Source organism: Chionomys nivalis, chromosome 2, assembly GCF_950005125.1.
Source record: "Chionomys nivalis chromosome 2, mChiNiv1.1, whole genome shotgun sequence".
Taxonomy (NCBI): Eukaryota; Metazoa; Chordata; class Mammalia; order Rodentia; family Cricetidae; genus Chionomys; species Chionomys nivalis.
In genome coordinates this window covers 50934762-50948783 of record NC_080087.1, presented here as the reverse complement: position 1 = coordinate 50948783, position 14022 = coordinate 50934762, and the positions used below count along the sequence as shown (strand labels likewise).

Genomic DNA, 14022 nt, shown 5'->3' with positions numbered 1-14022 from the left:
ACAGAGATCTCTATAAGTTATAAAGCTGATTGGTCCATTAGGTCAGGATACTTATTAGCTCTTGTAGCTGATATTAACCCATTGTTCTTATGTATGCTAGCCACATGGTTTGGTACCTTTCTCAGCAGGGCAGCTCACATCTTGCTTCTTTGGAGTCTGGGCAGGAATAGGAGGAATCAACTTCCTCCTTCCCAGAATTCTCCTGTTCTCATTGCATCATTTCTACTTCCTGTCTGGTTTTCCTGCCTATACTTCCTGCCTGGCCAGTCAGCATTTATTTAAAACATGATTGCAGAATACAGACAATTCTCCCACGCCAAAATCAGAATTAGATAAGCAATTTTATTAGACCTAAAACCCCTAGTGAAATAGAAGCAGTCATTAAAAGTCACCCAGCAAATTTCTGCACTGCCCAGAGACAGATCCATATGGCATTATTCTTGATTTCCATTGTAGCTTAAAAGGAGACTTAGACAATGTCCAGAACCATTAGTGACCTAAAGATGAAGCAGGAGGATGCCCTCAAATTCTTTGCTGCAGGGACCCACTTAGGTGGCACCAAAGTGATTGTATCTACATCACAAATCTGAAGAGAACCTAGAAGAAGCTGTTGAGTGTAGCTTGGGCTGTTGTTGCCATTGAGAATCCTACTGATTATCAGAGGCATCTCCAGGAACACTAGCCAGTTTATCATTCTGAAGTTTGCTGTTTTTGCAGGGAAAGTTCAATTGCTGTCTGCTTCACACAAGAGACCTTCACTAACCAGATCCAAGCAGCATCCAAGTACCCATGTCTTCTAGAGGTGACTGATCCCATGCCTTACCCAAGACCCTCACTGAAGTGTCTTATATGAACCTGCCCACCATTACTCTGTGTAACACAGACTCTCCTCTGTCCTGTGTGGACATCCCGTGCAATAACAAGGGCACTCACTAAGTGGATTTGATGTGGTGGATCCTGGGACAGGAAGTACTCCACATGTGTGGCACTATCTCCTGTGAGCCCATTTAAATTTATTCTTGATCTTTACTTCTATAGAGACCTAGTGGAGATTCAGGAGGAGCAGGCTGTTGCTGAGAAGACTGTAACCATGAGGAGTTTCAGAATAAATAGACTGAAGAAGATCCTGAGATCACTGCTACTCAGGCAGAGGTGGCAAAGGTCTGAGGGTGGGCAAGTGCCCTCTGTAACATCCAGCAGTTCCCTATTGAAGACTAGGAGTGCCTAGTCAGTCACTGAGTATTGGTCAGCAGCTCCTACAGCACAGACCACCGAGTGGGTTGGAGCCACCCCTGAGTGATCCTGAGCTTCTCTGCAAATACCTGAGTAAAGAGGAGGAACGGAAGGAAAACAAAATTTTTAAAACCTGGGGAGCAGGGAGAATCTTTCAATTGAACAAAAAGAAAAGGAAGGAGAAGGAAGGAAGGAAGGAAGGAAGGAAGGAAGGAAGGAAGGAAGGAAGGAAGGAAGGAAATAAGGAAATCCCAGGGTTAGAATTAGCACAGAATTCAACCAGATTTTCAAGGAAGAGTTAATGCCAATGCCCTTCAAATTATCCCACAGAATCAAAAGAAACATTTCTCAATTCATTTTATGAGCCAACAGTTATCTTGACACTCAAGCCACATAAAGAACTTAAAACAAAAATAAATTACAAACCAATTCCTCTTATAAATGTATACGCAAAATTGCTCAATAAAATCCTTGCAAAGAAGACATGAAAAAGAGAATCCACCAGGGCGGTGGTGGTACATGCCTTTAATCCCAGCACTTGGGAGGCTGAGGCAGGTGAATCTCTGTGAGTTCGAGACCAGCCTGGTCTACAAAAGCTAGTTCCAGGACAGGCTCCAAAGCCACAGAGAAACCCTGTCTCGAAAAAAAAGAGAATCCACCATGATAAAGATGCCATCCACTAAAATCCAATTCCACTAAAATCAGGAACAAGACAAAGTTGTCCACTCTTTCCATACTATTTGACATAGTACTTGAAGTCTTGGCTACATCAATTAAGCAACTGAAGAAGACTGAGAATATATAAAATGGAAGGGAAGAAATCAAACCACCTTCATTTGCTTACAAAACGATAGTATACATAAGTGACCCTAAAAATTCCACCAAGGAACTCCACAGCTGTTGTGTGATATTTGTTTGTGTTCTGAAAAATAAGGTTTGCCTAGTGACCAGAGAGCAGAGATAACCGCAAGTTAACCATAGAAGCTGTAAGGTGGAGGCTCACACCTTTAATCCTAGCACTGGGGAGGTAGAGACAGGAACTGATAAGGCATAGGCAGGGTGGAAACTGAATCTCAGCCCTTTTGTTCAGAGGACACAAAGAGGTAAGAGGTCACTGGTGACTGCTCCTCTGTTCTTCTTATCTTTCAGGTCATGACCCTGATTCTGATTCCGTATTTTTATTGTTAAGATTAGTTAGATTTATGCTTCATTCAACTAATAAACATTTTCAGCAAAGTAGCTAGATACAAATTTAAGGCACAAAAATCAGCAGCCCTAAGTGAGACTGAGAAAGAAATGAATTAAACAGCACCAATTACAATAGTCTCAAATAATATAAAATAGCTTGGGGTATGTCTAACTAAGCAAGTTAGATACTTACATGATAAAATCCTTATGTCTTTGAAGAACGAAATTGAAGAAGATATCAGAAGCTGGAAAGATCTCTCATGATCATGGATTGGTAGGATTAGCATAGTAAAGATGCTATCCCACCAAAAGCAATCTACAGATTCAATCCAATCCCTACCAAAATTCCAACGCAACACTTCAAAGAATTTTAAAGATAATTTTCAACTTCATATGGAAAAAAAAGAGGGTATCTAAAACCCTCCTAAATTATTAAAAAAAAAACTACTGGAGGTCTCATCATTTCTAATATCAAATTGTATGACAAAGCTATAGCAATAAAAACAGTGTGGTACTGGTATAAAAACAGTAATTTTTTCAATTAAATAAAATTGAAGACCCAGATATAAAACAACACATGAATGGATCCCTGATTTCTTTTTATAAAGAAACTAGAAATATTCACTTGGAAAAAAAAAAGAAAGAATCTTCAATAAATAGTGCTGGTCAAACCGAATGGTCACATGAAGAATAATCCTGATAGATCCATGTTTGTCACTCTAAACAGAACTCAAATCCAAATGGATCAAAGAGCGATAAAAACAGATACACAAAATCTGATAGAAGAGAAAGTGGTAATAGCCCTGATTTCATTTGCACAGGAAAGGATTTCCTGAAAAGAACACTGTTAGTACAAGTACTAGGAACAACAATTAATAAATAAGACCTCATAAAACTGAGGTTTTATATGGCAAAGCATACCATTGTCCTGAACAAAGCCTATAGAATGGAAAAATATTTTCATCAACTCTACACCCGATAGAGGGCTAATATCAACAATATATAAAAACCTCAATAGGGAACATCAAGAAGACAGAAAACACAATTAAAAATGAGGTACAGATCTAAAAGAGAATTCATAAAAGCGGAATCTCAAATTGTTGAGAAATACAGAATTTTAAGCATCCTTAGTTATCAGGGAAATGCAAATCAAAACTACAAAGGATGGTGAGCATCTCTTAAGGGGTATTGGGAGCTACAGCTGGAAATCTTGGTACTCCCACCTATTTATACCCTCCTGCTATACAATCTATCTTTATCAAAGATTCAATAATTGCCTTTTTTTAGTCTTGCAAGAATTTTCAACTCTGAAACTGTGTAAAAGTAACATCAACTCATAATCCTCCACTTTAATTGATGTGTAAGGCTTTATCACACTTCTATATCAAAGTAATTTTAACATGACAAAAAATAGACATAAATGATATTTCTTCCACCAGAAAATCCCAAGCCTGGTTTGTGAGAAAATGCACAGCACATGTCCCTCGTGGATTAATATTACCAAACTCCTCCTCCAGTGCTTTTTAATTTATGGTTAATGTAATCTATCATTCCAGTCTTCTCAAGTCTGAGGATGAGCCTGGGTTGCAAACTAGAATGTTAAAAGTAAGAAAATTCCAAATAAATAGTTTCTAATTCTCCATCCTAGATCTTATAGCTAGCTCTGTGAATTGACCCTAAACACTAAATTTGTTTTTCCCATAATTTACAATAAGAGGTTAAATTTATTCTGAAAAAGGTTCAATTTTTCTGGAAAAGTATTTCTCATACTCAAAATGGTTTTATTGTATGATCACTGCTTGATTTGATTCCTCTGAGTTGCCTATGATTTGTTCCTTATAGTCACGGAGAAGCCAGAATACTGCAAGAATCCTGATCTGGAATCTTAGTTCACTATTTTAACTTATAAAAGGAATTCCATTCTATGAGATTATTTACTTATTTAATGAATATTTCTTAATCTCCCAATTCATCTCAAAAATATAATAGTGACTGAGCATAATACAATAGACAGACATAACCTGTGTTCTGAACTGGGGTCAAGTGGACAGGAGAACTTTAACAATACAGTCATGTTGAGAGTTTCACACAACATGAAACTTTTGCTTTTTTATATCCTTACACCTTCATAAATATGGATTCATGGTCTTATATAGAAACCTTTCTCATTTCAGAACAGCAGGTGATTTGAAAGGTATTTCTTTAGCTCCCTCTTTTTTCAAATTTAACTTGTGAATTTAGGAATAGAGATTTTGTTATTGACATTGAGACTGATCCAAGCATTCTCAGGAGATCGACTTGGAAAAAGTACTGAATACAAATTTGTAGCGTCACTATTAATAGATATTAGAATTGTATCCATAAATCATATTAATTTTCAGACACTGACCAGGTTTAAGTTTATATGTTCTCTATCATAAGGTCAAATATTTAATGTTGACTACCGTATCTTATAAAAATAAATCTTTATGATGATTTGTAAATAGAATTAGACATCACAGCATTAATATTTTCAACATTAAGCCTGTTTAAACAACAAAGTTTAATGACCCAATTATAAAATGAACTAAAGATCAGAACAAAATTTTCTCAAGAGAGGAATGAAACTGTCTAAAAAATATCTTTGTAATTGCCAGTATCCCTAGCAATCAGGGAAATATAAACTAAAAGGTATTTGAAATGTTATATTATGCCAGTCAGCATGTTTAAGATTAAGAAAAAAAGCTGCCAGCATATGCTAGTGAGTATGTGTGGACAGGAGAATGAAGCCTCCTTCCCTCCTGTCAGGAATGTAAAATGGTGCAGTAACTCTGGAAATCAGTGTACAGATTCTGAAAAAGAGCTATAAGTAGATCTACCACGTGACTCAGGGATATCACTATTAGGTATAGGTCCAAAGTACTCAACATCCTACTCCACAGCTCAGCCATGTTCATTGCTACCCTATTAAGACTAGCTAGGAAATGAAAACACATATCCTTCAATGGGTAAGTGGGTGGTAAATGTACACTATGGAATTGCACTTAGATGTAAAGAAAACCATAATTTGCAGGTAAATGGTAGACTGAAAAATATTATACTGTCTGAGACAACCCAGACCCAAAGCCGCAAACACCACACGTTCTCTCTTCTTTGTGTATTCTGCTCTGAATCTTCAGGTATGAGAATAGAGCCAGGAGTAGTATATGTGTCTTTAAATAACATCTTCCAAATAATAAAAATAAAGATTTATTGTCAAGAAACAGATTTTGTCTTCCCTTCAGAGTAATATTGTAACAATGAAAAAACGAGTATGTTGAGCAAATTTTCCTTAGACAATTCTTCATTCTTATATCATCAATCACTATAACCACTCCCTTTTCTGCCACATTTTTTTGCTTCTCAAAATTACAATTTGCACTTTTATTATTTTATTTTATTTTATTTTATTTTGGTATCAGAACTCCTGACCAAACATCAACTTTGAATATGTAAATGGGGAGCATCATAGGTCCCCATGTAAACGTGTCACTCAAGTAATGGAGTGTAGTTTTCTATGGCAATAAACAACCGTGGTTTGTTTTTTGAAGTTTTGAGTTTTTTAATATATACTTTTATCTTCAAGTACATTAAGAAGCATACTAAGAGTTCATCTGCAATCATAAAAATTCTTAATATTCTTTTTTTATGACACAATTAGATTTCCTCTTGCATTTGTTAAATCTAAGAAAAATATTGACAGATTTGTGAAGTAAAAATTTAAACAAATTTACAAGTCTAAATGTAGAATAATTGTAATAACATCTTATATTTAGTAGAATAATTACAATAATATATTTTATTTTACTTTTTAAAATTAAACCGGAATTATAATTTATGGATTTGTTGGAACAAATATCAAAAACTCATACAATTTTCAATTGACCCGCATTAATTCTTAATTATTCACTTAATAACAATGCCCATATTTTGGACACAAATCTATCTCTTTTTTTTTTAAAAGAAAGGAAAGCATGTGAATCTACATCAACACTAACATTAATATGAAGGAAGGGTATTAAAATTCATGAACCTCTGTCAACTGAACTGATGCAAGCTCTGTTTGCTTGAAATATTTGATGACATTGAAAGCCGGGAAAAGCTTGAAAAACCGTTTCCCATATGATTGTATTCTTCTGAATATCAAGTAATTTACCTTTTCAATGTAGGACTCACCTGCGGATTCTTCATTCTATAAAGTTCAGTAAAAGCATCTGTTCTAAGCAAAACAGGTCTGTCTGTTTCCTCCTGCTCCCTCCTCAGCATGCAGACTGCATGGGCCACAACTCTCCTCCTGTTCCCTTCTCAGCATGCAGGCTTCATAGGGCATAGCTTTCCTTTTGCTCCCTTCTCAGGATGCAAGCTGCATGAGGCATAGCTCTTCTCTTGCTCCCTCCTCAGCATGCATGCTGCATGGGGCACAGATGAATGCTCTGAATCCTGGTTATATTTTTCTCACATAAGCAGTATCGTATCTTGTCACTTGACTTCAGTTGAAACCAAAGAAGTTCTGTGACTACATTTGTATTCAGACTCAGCAAAACATCCCTTTAAATGATTTTCTCAAGGACCATTGCAAAGAGTTCTGACTGGTTGCTAACCAAGGAGGGCTGCCTTATTACAACTTGTGAATAAGCTAGAAGATACGCCAGCAAACATTCTGACAAGACCTTAGGCAAAGGTCTAATAAAACATGACTACAATTGTTAGTAGTTTAATGTGTAGCACTTCTAAAGATTTGCAAATTAAATACGACAAGCCATTTTTTTCCTATCTGTAAATTTAAAAAGACAAGTAAATACTTTGAAATCGTGGGTTCTGTCACTCATATCTTCTCAGAGTCATCAATCATCATGAACTCTTTCATTCAAGGTTTTGCAAGATGTGGCTGTTCTTAAATACAGTTTGAAAAGAGTCTTAAAAATTATTTTTTGAGATCAAAGAAAACATTTTCTGTGGGCCCTGTGAAACCATTAGCAATTGGCAGGCACAGTGCATATTTAATTATAATCTCAAGAATAATTATATGTTGATCCTGCAGGGACATTGGGAGGTCAAAAGCCTAAACATCCACCTCCAGGCTACATATCAACTAAACCTACTCCAGAGTTGAATTTTTATCCTATTGAAGAGCACTATAAAAAAGAAAATTCAATAGTTTTCAAGCTACTCCACATAATCTATCTTTGTTAGAAGGTTTTCCCTTTTAAACATCTATTCTTTTCTTATGGTGCAAACATTCATTATCAAGAATAAAATGTTTTCCAATAGAAATTTTGGGATGATATAAATGCTCTATCTCTAAAAACAGAGAGAGTGACAACTTAAACTGTTAATTCAAAGAATAATGTTAATTTATTGATATGTTTAAATGCAATCCATTTAGGTTTCAATAGCCACATATGGGTGATGGGTGAAGTACTAGACAGACAGTAAATTCCAGATAAAGTGTGTAGTGTGTACTTGAAAGGGTGGCTTACATTTTTTATTTGTCTCATACTTATAGAAGACTCCCCCGATGTAGTTTGTGGCAATACACAGTTCAAAGTGATAAGAACATAGTAATGAGCAACAGGGAATTTATATTCTAGAGAAGGTAAAACTCAAGCAAACAAAGGAATTAGAAATACCAACAAATATAACATAGTAAACAGCAGGATAATCTCTAGAACAGTGGGTAACAACTTGTTAAAGATGTTAGTCTATAAAATGGTTAAATGGGTCCTTTCTAGAAAGGTGACATTTCAGCTGAAACCTGAATGATGAAAAAATTTTAAAAGTTATTTCTATTTGGAATTAGAAAAGGGCATCTCAGAAGGACTAAGGCAAGGTCTAGCTTAATGTGTTAGTTAAATAGAAAAGTCAGAATACTTTGGGCTCAGTAAGGAGGTAAAAAGGCCAAATAAGTAAAATGAAATACATTGGGTTGGGTTGCTCAGAGCTTTAAAGACCATGAGAAATAGATAATTATATATAAAGCCATAGGATCTCTGTGAATACTGAAGTTTACATGTCATAAAGATAATCCCAGTGCAGCAACATTATCATAAAAGAAATAGGAGACTAGTCAAAATGGTGATTCCATTGATATCAGTGTCAGCAGAGACTGTGTATTCAGAAGCATACTTTGCAAAGAAGACCTGATGGTTGAGTGAAGAAGAAACTCAACAAATGTGTCCTCTTCAACAAAGGGGCCAGGTAAGTAGAGGACACCAGGAGAATATGAACCACAGAAGCAATTAAGCAAAGCTCTTAGGAGCTCAGAGAGACTGAAGTAACAATCACAGAGCCTGCATAGAACTACAGCAGGCCCTCTGCATACATGCTATGGTTCTTTAGCTTGGGGTTACTGTTGGACTTCCAACAATTGAAATGGGAATGTCTCTGACTCTATTTCCTCCTACTGGGTTGCCTCATCTATCCGTCCAACCTTGATACGAGAATATATGCCTAGGCTTATTGTGTCTTGTTATCCTCAGTTCAGTTGACATCACTGGGAGGGCTGTTCTTTTCTGAAAAGGAACTGGAGGAGCATTGGACCTAGGGAAGTAGGTAGAGGGGGGGATAGGAGAGGTGGCTATTGTTGGAATGCATTGTATGAGAGAATAAATAAATACATATATGCATACATACATACATACATACTTTGACCAAAATGAAGACTATGGAAGGCACAAATTTATGTAGAGTTTAGAGATATTCTTTATTATTTTTACTGAATATGCCAAATAGTGACACGGGTCCTAACATACAAATATGGAGCTGATAGAAACATGCACTAGAAGTGCTCTGTAGAGTTATTTGAAAGGAATAGAGTATAGGATGTTTGTAAGTGTTAAATCTCTGAAGGGAAAAGAATCCCCAATGTAAGCCTTAGAGCTCTGAGGGATACTGTATACCCAGTGCAAATGGTACAGCTCTGAGAGGAAAAGTATCCTGTCAGTCAGGAGTCAAGGGATACCATAAAACCACACTACACAACAAACCTCACACAAGATATTTATTGGAAAAGACACAGGGGCTGCCTCTGCTCTAATGAGAAGCAGCAAAGAATTGAATAGGAGGCAGACTTATACAGGATTTATTGAAGGTTAATTCCAGGGTAGCCTGGGATTGTTGGGGTTTTGTGCCCTGGTGTTGAGACAAACTCAGAGACTGGTGGGATTTTGTGACCTAAACTTGGGCTTTTTCTTCTGGAAGGCAGAGCTTGACTGCTTGTATCTCCAGGGGCTGGGGCTGGGCTTTGCAGCCTTTTGAGCATTCTGTTGGTGGAACATGAAGTTTGGAGGTTCTCAGGGGTAGGGCTGGCCTCTTGAGGGCCTTACAAGCTTCCCTTAACAAAAGAGTACATACAAAGAAAGGAAGTTAAAAGTAGTTAAGGGAACTCTTATCTAAGCTCGTCTTGAAATTGTACACTTATACTTTCCTCCTAGATCCTCCTCTGAGTTACAGTCATCATATGTCTAGGGCAAAACATCAAGTAATGACACTCTGTGCATCACACTACCCATACTTCATTAAATACATTTTGGTGTTCCCAGTGCCCCCAGATGGATTAATATTGTTCTCTCACCTAAAATTTAAACTTGTTTCATGTTCCATAACAAGAATTTAAAAATTCCAACTGAACATTCTGGAATTTATTACATCTTTCTCTAGCCCCACCCTCCCTTCGGTTGATTTTGTCCCAATTTTGTTTCACACTTATTTATAAGAGAGTCAGAAAAATAAAACAAACTCCATGAGAATAATTAACTTGTATTATTCACCTTTGTGCTCAAGTTCATAACATAGAATTTTTGTTTGTTCATACTTAGTATAATTTTTTGTTCTTTAAAATGTTGGTTTGTAATTGGAGATTTCTTTCTTGTCCACCAGTTCTCAAATAACCACTCTGAGGCTTAATATTAATTATAAACTGCTTGATATATTAGCTTAGGATTATTATTATCTCTTACATCTTAAATTAACTCATTTCTCTTATTCTACGTTTACCATGAGGTTTGTGGCTTGTCACCACACATCTTGCTTCCTCTTCAGCTGCTGGCATTTCTCTCTGACTCTTTTTTTTTTTGGTTTTTCGAGACAGGGTTTCTCTGTGGTTTTGGAGCCTGTCCTGGAACTAGCTCTGTAGACCAGGCTGGTCTCGAACTCACAGAGATCCGCCTGCCTCTGCCTCCCAAGTGCTGGGATTAAAGGCGTGCGCCACCACCGCCCGGCTCTCTGACTCTTTTTTCTCCCTGTATTCAGTTTGGCTTTTCTGACTAGCTGTATTCTGTCCTGCCACAGGCCAAAGCAGCTTCTCTATTAATCAATGATAATAAAACATATTTAGAGAATACAGAGGGGTATCTGACATCATCTACCCTTTTCTGTGTAATTTAAAATGAAGATTTTAACTTTAAGATGTTAAAATTACATAAAACAAAATGGTTATAAAGCAAGAATTACAGTTATTAATGTAATAATAACAGTACAGTTATTACCCTATTTGTATTTGACAAAATTAAAGAAAATACTCTATCATCTATTCTATCTTTGTTATTCTAAAGTTTCATACCTAATTTATCATAGCTAAGGAAAACTACAACTATCTAGTCTTCAACTCCATCAAAGACTCCAGAAGGACATATTATTACCTAAGTAAACAAGAAGTGCATTGCAAGTAACTTCCAAAACTCTAGAAATGACAAAAATATCTGACTACCGGGCCAGTCACACATAGTTCTTATGTAATGTTGGGGCTTCCATATTCACCTTACAGACCTAGAGTGGCCAGCAGATTTCTCAGTGAAGCAGAAAATCTGAAGGACTGTTCCACCTATTTTGTCAAAATTTGTCAGTCACTTTCTTCTGTGTCCTGTAGAATGTCTGTCAGACCATTCCATTAATCAGGAACCCTGATGGACTGTCTCGCCTTGTTTTGGCAAGTTCTGCACTCATTTTTCTAGGGGTTCTAAATGTCCAGTTTATACAGCATACTGTCAAGCAGTCCCAGAAGGAAAAGTTTCTTGACCAAATGGCTAGCTTTGCCATATTGAAAGCAAACTCCATAGGAGGTACTTTGATTCCCATTATCCTCTTGAAGTAACTGGTGCTGCCAGGAGCAGACATTTCTCACTGTCAAGAAAAGTCTAAGTACTGAAAACATTTTAAATGCCATACTCTGTAGGTCTTTGAAGTGTTTGAAGATTACCTATCAATCTGAAATAGATCTCTGCATATCTAGAAATCCTAACATAACTATGTTTGACTCTTATAAAACTATTAATTTGTATTCCTTAACTATACATTATATTTTTAATAAATTACATAAACATAATACTTTAAACAAGATTAGAAATGTACATATATTATAACAAAATTGACCTTAAATTTGTATCAGTAAACCAAAATCCAGATCAATATAAAGTATTTTGAGATTAACAGTTGTTTTTTGAATTAAAATAGGTTTAATAACACATCTTTTTATAGTTTCTGTATCATATTACCATTTTTTCTTCACAAAGAAACTTAATATGACCATAAACCATTTATAGCCAACCCCTTTTAAATGAAAACAAGCATTTATAAACAATATTTTGGAAATGTGGGTATAGTTTTCCATGCTGCTTCCTGTTGATTGGAACACTCATAGTCCTATGGGAATTCTGAGAAAATTTAGAATTATGATTAAGTCTTGGTTGTAGTAGTCTGTGAAGCTACATCATCTCAGCCAGTTGTCTGAAGCTGCTCTAGATGTTTGATCACCTGGGTCATTGCTCCCATGGAGACCTCTCAGGGGGGTCTTACTTGATCAAACTATATTAGCCTGAAAAAAAAATCCATAACTTCTCATCTTCAGTGGAAACAAAAACAGAACCTCTTTTTCAAAGCAATATATCTTTAGATCCAAATTTTGAAGTTAAGATACCTTTATGTTGGTTTAGCCTAGCAGCACCATAATCAAACATCTCTCTACAGTTAGCTCTTTAACAGTCAAAAATTCAAAGAAGACACATAATTCAGACTCTCTTGGTATTTTTCATTTTATGTAGCTTATTATTTTATACTATTTTATTGTCTCTTTAAAGACTTTATATTAAAAAACTATTTAATTTTTTTATGTTTTTATACTTTTTTCCTCTCTCTTCCATACCTACATATGTTGTAATGAGACCACTTGTTTCCCAGCCACCCGGCAGCTAAGACCCAAAATAATCACATAGAAACCATATTATTTAAATCAATTCTTGGCCTATTAGCTCTAACTTCTTATTTGCTAACTCTTACATCTAAGTTTAACATATCTCCATTAATCTCTGCATCGCTATGAGGTGTAATTTTCTAAGTGGAAGTTTTTAAGCTCTCTGAACAACATCCTCTTTAATAAGTTTATTTGAACCAGGCTCATTTCCCAGAGCCTAACCAGTCTGGTTTCATATTTTGGAGGTAGACTTTAAAAGCCTACACTTTAACTCAGCATCTGAGAAAATGCTGATGTAGACAGACTCTAAAGAGACTATTTAGAATAATATTAAAGGGGTTCAGAAAGCAAAACATGTCCATATTTGACATCAAACTTGTGTAAGAATAAAGAACAGAAACATCTTCATGAAATTACTGACTTTGTCTGGAGGCTATTTATAAAACAATTTAAAATGGGTTTACACACCAGAACATTATTGGTTAATTATATTTTGGATATAGTTAGAATATGAGGTGTTTTTTTCTTTAATATTGATGTCCCTGTAAAAACTCAAATCTTTATTAAAAATAATGGAACTCATAGGGGTGGTTGTTTATGTTTCCTCTGTTTGTACAGGCAACTTGTGGAAGTCTTCACATCAGATGCATTGATCTTCATTCCCTTCCAAAGTGGAACAGCAGATTCATCACCATTTTTTTGGTACTTTAGCAATCACCAGTTTTGTCTTAGGATGTTAGCCAGCAAAGGCATTAGAAAGCTGAAAACCCGACACGTCTAGTCATGGTAATCATGTGCATATCAGAGGCAGTCAGAAACAGCTGTCATGCTGCTGTTCCCTAGGTCACAAGGCTGCCAGGGTTGCTCTGGAACTAAGAAAACCTATTATTTGTATATATCATCATGTTTTTCACCAAACTATCTTTTAAAAACTTCAAATAGTCATTTCTAACATAAATTAGACTGTTTTTCTTCAAATGACACATTGAGACATTCTTATTGAAAACTTGCAAATGAGATTTTCTAACAACTTTTTAATTATTTTTAATTAAAATATAATCACATAATTTCTTCTCTTCCATTTCTACCCTCCAGCACCTCCCATGCCCTACCCCATTTCAAAATGAAAGATTTTTACAAGCATCTTCCTTTCAAGACTAAAATTCAGGAACAAATATATATTAAAGAAAGATAACATGGATTGCCAGCTGTGGCACTAAGGTTTTATCAAGTGTATAGCTTCGATAAGTGGAATCCAGAGCCTACAAATCCTTATGAGAAAATGAGCCAACCAATTTGCATAGTCCTAAAGATGATTCCCATTCCATGCATTTTTGAAATTGTCCAATCCCCCATCTGTAGCCCAATGACTGTAGCCACACTAAAACATCTGATCA

At 35.8% G+C, this 14022-nt stretch overlaps 1 pseudogene; it reads left to right on the top strand.

The window, feature by feature from the left end:
* The first annotated feature begins 476 nt into the window (after nt 1-476).
* The window catches only part of LOC130867665 (40S ribosomal protein SA-like), a 65558-nt pseudogene continuing 52012 nt past the window's right edge, over nt 477-14022 (top strand).